Source organism: Typopeltis vanoorti, chromosome 20, assembly GCF_054136105.1.
Source record: "Typopeltis vanoorti isolate ZY-2024b chromosome 20, IOZ_Tvanoo_1.0, whole genome shotgun sequence".
NCBI classification, from domain to species: domain Eukaryota; kingdom Metazoa; phylum Arthropoda; class Arachnida; order Uropygi; family Thelyphonidae; genus Typopeltis; species Typopeltis vanoorti.
The window spans coordinates 74,122,501-74,131,042 of NC_143568.1; the positions used below are offsets into that span (position 1 = coordinate 74,122,501).

Genomic DNA, 8,542 nt, shown 5'->3' on the forward strand with positions numbered 1-8,542 from the left:
GAAAAATCCGAAGTTTCCCGAAGGACAAGAAAAACTCCGCCACCTCGCATGGTCCTTTGAATAAAAGGACTTGGATTCGATTGGATTTGCAAATCAGGCAAATTGGTTCAAAGAACAATACACGCAATTAACAGACATAATACACTGCCTCCTAACAGTCCTTTATTTCTTAATTTCTTTTTATTTATTGAAGTGGCTTCCTCAGTTAATAAATATAAATAAAATATAAAATAATATGAGGAACCTTTACAAGGTCTTTTCGATTAAAGGTGCATTAATCGAGATGACAAGGTTTTTCTCTTGAAACTTGGATTTATATCGCTACCAAAACTAACCGGAGAGCATATACGTGGAAACGTGTACACACACACACACACAGAGAGAGAGAGAGAGAGAGAGAGAGAGAGAGAGAGAGAGAGAGAGAGAGAACCGTATATACAGTAGTGTATACACACAGAGAGAACCGAATTAAATTCCCTATCCATAAAAGTAACAGACCTTTGAACTTATAGGCTAATTGCAGGTGATGGATAAACAACAACAGAGAACAATTTGAAAATTATACCATCAAGAGAAGCGTGCAACATTCCTAACTGCCTATGAAAAGCGACTTTTTTCTTTAAACAGTGTGCTCATATCCGGTTTTCATTATCTTTCTAGTAAATAAGGGAGACTTTTAGGGCTGGATTCAGTCGATCTGTCTTCATAAATTCAATTTCGGAAATGGAGCGCTGAACCATGAAACATAAAATGAGCTCGAATTAGCAGCTTATTCGCGATAAAGACATCAAAAGCCAGATCATCCAGATCATTTTAGCGCTCTATAAGCAAAAAAAAAAAAAAAAAAAAATCACAGAAAACAATCGGATGGTCACCGTCCGCCATTCTTTCAACTGAGCTCTGCTTAAGTGATGACGTACTTTGTGTGTGTGTGTGGGGGGGGGAAACACTCCATTGCAATTTAAATTTTAACAAAAATACACAATATTCCCTTTTAATAATCCCAGATATAATTTTTGTAACCTTAGTAGCTGCGTTATGATTGAAGTTAATGTAAATGGATTTTTTAAAATATTTTTAAACAATTTTTATGATACCTAAAGTTGTTGTGTTGTTTCTAATCTGAAGAATTCAAATTGTTTTTCTGGGGGAGAAATGCTTCAGTTTTATAGTTTTACATCATTTCTGACATACTCCCGACCCTCCTTTGTCACAGAATACCGCACTTTTTACGAAACTTTCCCCAACCATGCAAAGAATGTGACAACACGTAAGAACAGCCGCATGCTAATAAAAATACTTCACATTAATTTTATATTCTGCCGGTCAACTGATATCTTAACATTCTTGAGGGGAGGGAGAAAATCCTCTCTTTAGTTTATTTTATCTGAAAGTGTGATTGCTGGAAATAACTGAAAGAGATATTATGATGCTAATAAGCGAAAGATTTAAAATTTTCGTTTATTACAAAATGGAGTCAACAGCACTTCATGTTTCTATGTTTATGAGATACAGTTATACAACGACGCTCCTTCAGAAGAATTTTTACGGTGAAAAGGTAACCTCTAGATTTTAAAGGTTTCTGTAATATGATAAGATTTTAAAAGTTAAAGTCAAAGTCAAATTTCGGATTGAAAAATTAGAATGCGTATAACTGTGTTAAACCGCATATCTGTTATGAATATTTACACTGAAGGTTAATTTTTTTTTCTTTTTTTTCCCTAACAGAGCTCTTTCCTGATACGTATTCCTGTATAGCGATTAAATTAACAAAGTTCGACGTGGGATGTCACAGTTTTGTTGCAAATATGCCAACAGCTGCCATTCTGGGAACGCCCAGCAGGAATATCAAGGAAGAAAATGAAATTTGCCAGTTTTAATACTTACATAATAATAAAAAATGAAAGAAGTTGGAAATATCAACGCCGAACTTATTTAAAATTAAATTAAATGATGCTGAATAAATAAAACATTAATTATTAATATTAATTAGTCTTGGTAAAAATATTCACTACAGATAAGGAATTATTTATAGAATCCTTTCTTTAAACTAAGGGTTTTTTTTTTTTTTTTTTTTTTTTTTTGATAACTGCGTTTGGAAATAGGCTAAACGATTCAAAAATGCTTTATGGTTCTCCATACAATCGCATGTCACAAAAAGTCTCTTGCAAAATTATGAATAGTTATCAGTATTCATTTCCAAAAATCATATATTAATCACGGTACGAATAACATTGAAGAATATTAATGCAGACTGTTTTCTCTTTTCTTCATGTTAAGTAATTAATTTTTTTAATACATTTTTTTTTATTTGTTATAACTAGCATTGCCAGATTTCCGTGCCATGAAACTGGAACAAACTATTGTTCCAGTTTCCATATTAATGTTGCATAATTCGCGAGTCAAACATAAGTATCGTATAACATTTGTAAATGTTTTTACAAATGTAATTATTTGTAATTTCTTAATAAATAACATTTTTAAAATCATAATAGTAATTCAAAATGATTCGCAAAAAAAGTATGAATTCCATAATAAACCACCTTGTGAATCTCGTACAGTTAGTGCAAAATAAATAAAATAAACAAGTGCTGTACACACATTCTATTGGAATAATTATTTTTAACAACAAAAAATATTTACTCCTACCTTCGTATTAGGTTTGTAAATTCACCAGGCTTAAAAGCATTTCGCTGCGAAACTTCAGTATGATGAATGATTGTCATACTTTACACTCGACTTTACGTTTTTAATCTTCAATTAGTTTTTTTTTTGAAATATAATTAAACATTTACTTAAAATGAATACTTGAATAATTATGAATAAACTGTTTTTATTATAACCGGGAAAAATCAAACGTCCAAAAGCCTTATAACAGGAAACGGAATGTAATGCAACTTAACGGCAACCTAGCGGAAGATTAATGGAATTACTTTTATGCATTTATTTTCTTTGATGTGTGTTTAAAATTTTCATTTCGCTCAATCTATGAAAAACAATATATAATTAATATATGATTAACATAGCGAAATAATAGTCATGATTTTATTTTAAAATATACTCCTTAACTATTTAATTTTTTATGTAAATATTTTTCATTTAGTCATACGATGCATTATATGCGTACTGATAAAATTTAGAAAGTTCTTTTCACTGTATTGCAAAAAAACAACAAAAAAGGCTTTCTGTTGAGATGAAATTAAACATCCTTTCAGAAATCTTTACATAGGTCATCGCCTCTGTTATTTATGGACCATTGCTCAGCAGCCTTTACTGAAGGTATGCAGCATAGTCAGTGATTTATTCTTAGACCACAAAGTATGCTCGATAATGCACATAAATCACCACAGGGATATTTTTCTTTTGCAAACATCCCGCTACGATGTTACCTATATATATATATATATATATCGTTTATTGCCACTATTTTTAAATATAACTCAATTCAAATGAAGCTATTTCGAATTATAGCTGTGGACTACTATGTGCATATCTGAAAAGCACTTATTTATAACGCATTGTGACGTTCGATTTTTCCATTCCTTTGTATATAACAGAATGCAGAGGCTTAGTAAAGTACGGACAAACGAAACTGTTTCTGCGAACGCTGAATTTAAAACAACTTGTTTGTATCTGGCAATATAACGAAAATTTACATATTTATAATAAAAGTATTGCAGTACCATTTATAGATTCCATCCGGAGTATAAGATTCTTTGCTAGCCTCTGAATGAAGAGGTAAATTTTGTTCTATTTTTCATTCCTTTTTTGTAACAGCAAAAGAGAAAAAAAAATTAATATTTTATTGATGTAATCTCAGTTAGCGATGTGTTTAAAATTCCATCGATAACTCAGAAAAAATGTATTAATATATAATTTGTTAACCAAACTGTGTCTTAAACATTCCATGTATGTACTAACCCACTTCGTTTAGATTCTGGCTTTAAGTGCTGTATAACAAGTCAGTAATGCAACTGTCAGTAAAATATGTGTTGTAAGGTTGTAAACAAATTCTGTATCAAATCCAAATTAATATATTTTGTTTATTTTCAACCTATGCAAGTGTCAGAATTGTATAATTTGAAACTACACTTACAAATTTTAGTGATGTAGTAAACTGAAGGTGTTTTGTACGGTTTTATCCTGGGGGAAGGGAGATTCTGACTCATACAACACCATAGTTGTTGCAGCGTAAAAATTTAAAAATTATTGAAAAAATTTTCTTTGGCAAATTTTTCAAGATGCGGCATAAGTTTCTTTTTCAATTAGTATAGCCAAAATTTTAATTTATTTCATATGAAACTTTGTGTGTGTGTGTGGGTGTGGCAACAAGAGAGAAAGAGAGAGAGGATTCAAAGCCTATAGAAGATATTAGAGCCATGTGAACAGAAATAAACAGAAAATGAAGATATTTATTTTATTTGAATGACTGCGTTATAGATCTAGGACTAATATCCTAGAACTCTTACAATAATAACCAACATATTCAACAAATAAACAGCACACACACACACACAAATTTTTTTTTTTTTTTTGGAATCAGAAGACTGCTAGTATATGATATATTGTTAATTATTCACACTGAGTTTCAAACCGCTGGCTTTGATATCAACGACGTGTTTTTCACTGGCTCAGATGCTTGCAGAACTCTTTCCTAAAAGCTAACTTATTTTAGATAGCTATGCATTCTATGAAAAGACAAAAGCAATACTCTTAAATATATTATTGGAAGTTGTCAAGAATAATCAATTCAGTTCAGAAACAATTTGACCTCACTTCAAAAAAAAAAAAAAAAATCAGCTAACGCGTTTTATTCCCTTACAGGGGATAAAACTTTTGTGAAATATGGTGTGATGAAGAAAAATGCAGGTAACGAACAGTGTCAGTCGGCTATTTGATTTCTCATCATCATCATCAAATTCCTGCCACGTACCCTCAAGGGGTGTACAGGATATGATAGTATCACATGAAAAATTTACATCATTACTAACTAACTATCTACAATTTTCCTCCAAATCAGTCTGTTACTTTTCAAGACTCCAACATTATCAGATCTTATATTTCTATCGTTTAACACGTGCATTGCTAATCACGCGATATCGCGCGATGTGAACCCCACCAAACGGCCGATCACGCGTTATCGCGTGGACGTCGCTAACTAAATAAAAAAGTAAAAAAAAATTTGGCCACCACACGAAATTCCAATAAAAGGCACTTTGTACCGTATCAATCCACCTATATATTCGTCTTTCTCTGGGTTGTTTTCCTGCCAGGTTGGCAGGAAAACGACCTAGAGGAAAACGAAGATTGTCAAGTTCTTTCCTAATATCCTCATTTTTAATATGATATTGCCATTAATGCCATCTGTTCACGCCTCTAATCTTTCTCAGGACTCTCATATCTGCGGTCTCTAGTCTTTGGTCAAGTGTTTTACTTCTGACCCAGCTCTCAAATCCATAAGTTAAAATTGGTTTGAACACAGTCTTGTATACAGCTAATTTAGTGTTCCGACTAATTTCTTTCTTATTCCATATGAATTTATTCAATTGACTTCCCACCATACCAGCTTTGCTGATTCTGTTGTCTATTTCTATATTTAGTTTACCATCTTCAGTAAAAATTGTGCCTAAGTAGCTGAAATGGTTTACTTGTTCCACAGGTTCTCCATTCACAACACAGTTGACATTTTCAATGATTCTGCCTATTTTCATTGTCTTTGTCTTTTTATTGCTGACCTTCATACCATATCTATTACAACAGCTATTCAATTTAGTCAGAGAATCTTGCAGACTTGTAGCGGATTTATTTAGAAGTATAACATCATCCGCATAAAGCAAAGAGCTGACATTAACATCTCCAATTTTGATATCAGGTTTAATAGCACATCCCTTCATAATGTGATCCATATAGATAATGAATAACAGAGGGGATAATGTACATCCTTGTCTCACACCAGATTTAACATTAAACCATCTTCCTGTACTTCCTTCAATTCTAACTGCTGACTCACAACTCAAATAAAGACTAAGTATTGCTTGATATAATGCCCCACTGACACCATATAACTGCAGCGTATTGAACAGCTTCTCTCTTGGCACCTTATCATATGCCTTTTCCAGATCGACAAAACTTAAGTACAGATCTTTGTTATATTCCCATGCTTTCTCAACTATTTGTCGTAAAGTGAAGATCTGATCCTGACAGCCTCTGTTTGGCCTGAATCCAGTTTGTTCTTCACCAAGCTTCTCTTCCACAATCCTTCAAAGCCGTTTCTCAAGTATACTTCTATAATTAAGGGTATGAAGGATGGTAGAGTAATTAAATCGTGTTATCCTGGGTCAAAGATTAAGGATATAACTGCGGCTGTGAAATTGAAGAAAGATAGAGCGAGTGAGATTATTGCAGTTATAGGGACGAATGATGTCTAGGTAGCGAAAGATTTTCTGTGAGACAGGATTTGAAGGATTTAATGATAGCAATGAATGCAAAGAGCGAGAGTGGAAAGATCATGAGTGTGCTACCAAGATTTGATAGTGATGAAATAAACAGAAGAGCAATTATAGTAAATGGAATGATGTCAAGATTGTGTAAAAGCTTCTGCAATGAAATGAAATTGAATATTCATTTTATGAATGTCTGGGTTGAGCTTGATAAAAGGAAGGAGTATTTTAAGAGAGATGGTTCGCACTTAAATGGATTGGGAGTTTGGCATTTAGAACATTTATTGATAAAGGATAGAGTAAATGGTCAAAAAACTGGGAAACGGGATTTGCTAGGGGGACAGGTGATAGATAAACTGTAAATAGTACTGAGGTTATTAATCGCTGTGAATTTGGGATTAATTTAATCCCAAATCTATTTCCGCTGTATGACAGAGAAGAGTTGAGACAGGAGGGCCATAATTGCAAATGATCTTATGCGCAGGTTATGCACGAGGAGTGGTGTGGAGTTTGTGGACGTATGGAGTGAGTTTGATGGACGAAAGGACTTATACATTCAGATGGATGGTTTGCATCTGAATGGATTTGGTGTGCTGAGACTGGAAAACATGTTGCTGAATGAAGTGAAAGTGGATGTGCAGAATCAGGGAAACTAGAGCTATTGGGGGGGGGGGAGTGAATATGCAGATATCAGGGAGGCAGTTGAGTGTAAGAATGTGTATAATATGCCTGAGCTGGTACGAAGGACAACAAATCAGAATGGGATAGTTAGTATACGGCATCAAGATAAGGGTGGGACTAACAGGCTTCTACACTTCATGTATACTAATGCCAGGAGTATTAGGAACAAGAAGGAAGAATTTTTGGCCTTGGTTGGCTGTTCCTGGCCACAGGTTATTGGCATTAGTGAGACATGGCTGACAGAAGATGATATAGCTAGTGAGATAGAATGTGAAGGGTATAGTGTGTTTAGGAAGGACAGAGAGAAAAGAATGGAGGAGGAGTGTTATTGATGATAGCTGATGAACTACAGCCAATAAGAATTGAAGCTGAACTGCAGGATAATGAAGAGAGTACATTTGAGGCTATTTGGTGTGAGATTGAGACTAGTGGAATAAAATATACAGTTGGGTGCTGCTATAGACCAGGTGATGGAATAGATGGTGAAGATAGTATCCATAGACAAATAGACGCAATGAGTGGAAGGAGGGTAATTATTATGGGGGATTTCAACTATGGTTACATTGATTGGAAGGAGAAGAGGACACGTGGAAGGAAGGAATTGGATTTTATGCAGTTATTAAGGGATAACTACCTGAGACAGCATGTAATAGAATATACTAAGGGATTCGGGAGTGCTTGACCTAGTAATTGCATCTGAGAATTTGACCATGTTGCCACCAATTGGTGAGAGTGATCATATAATGTCTTGACCTGGGAGGTGGCTAAATGTGTGGAATTTTCAATCAAGAAAGGGAACATGTAGAATTATCAGGCTGGTAAGTATGACAAACTTAGGAGATTGCTTGGTTCAGTGCCATGGCATGTACAACTGCAAGGTTGATAGTGCATGGGAAGCGGTAAAGGAGCGTTTGAAGGAGGTAATGACTGACTGTATACCTAGGGTCCGGATAGTAAATCAAGTAAGGGTTAAATGGATGAATAACACCATTAAGATTGAGCTGCAAAAAAAGAAACAACTGTGGAGGGAATTTAAGGAGAAAGGTGACCTACAGGCCCATGAAAAGTATAAAGCACAGGCCAGAAAGGTAACGAGTGTGGTAAAAAAAAGCAAAAGTGGATTATGAAAGGAAATTAGCCATGCAAGCTAAAGAGAATCCCAAACAGTTTTTTCGATATGTTGCAAGTAAAAGAAAAAATGTATACGGCAGAATGATTTTAAGGAATGCGGATGGTAGGGAGATAACTGAATCAGTTGATATAGTGGAATTACTGAGCGAGCACTTTGCAAGAGCATATCATCCAGGTGGTGACATTGAAAAAATGAAGGAACCAATAGCATATACGGGAATTGAGGTGAACTAAATGGAGATGAATGGTATATTATAAAACCTTAATGTGAATACATCTGTGGGATTGGA

At 34.2% G+C, this 8,542-nt stretch overlaps 1 protein-coding gene across 1 annotated transcript in view; it reads right to left on the bottom strand.

Moving 5' to 3' along the window:
• The window catches only part of Gip (hydroxypyruvate isomerase-like protein Gip), a 178,485-nt gene extending 175,400 nt beyond the window's left edge, over positions 1-3,085 (bottom strand). The window contains exon 1 of the mRNA XM_090410111.1: positions 2,650-3,085. The gene's annotated coding sequence lies outside the window, so the exon portion shown is untranslated. The remainder of the gene's footprint in view (positions 1-2,649) is intronic.
• Positions 3,086-8,542: the final 5,457 nt, after the last annotated feature.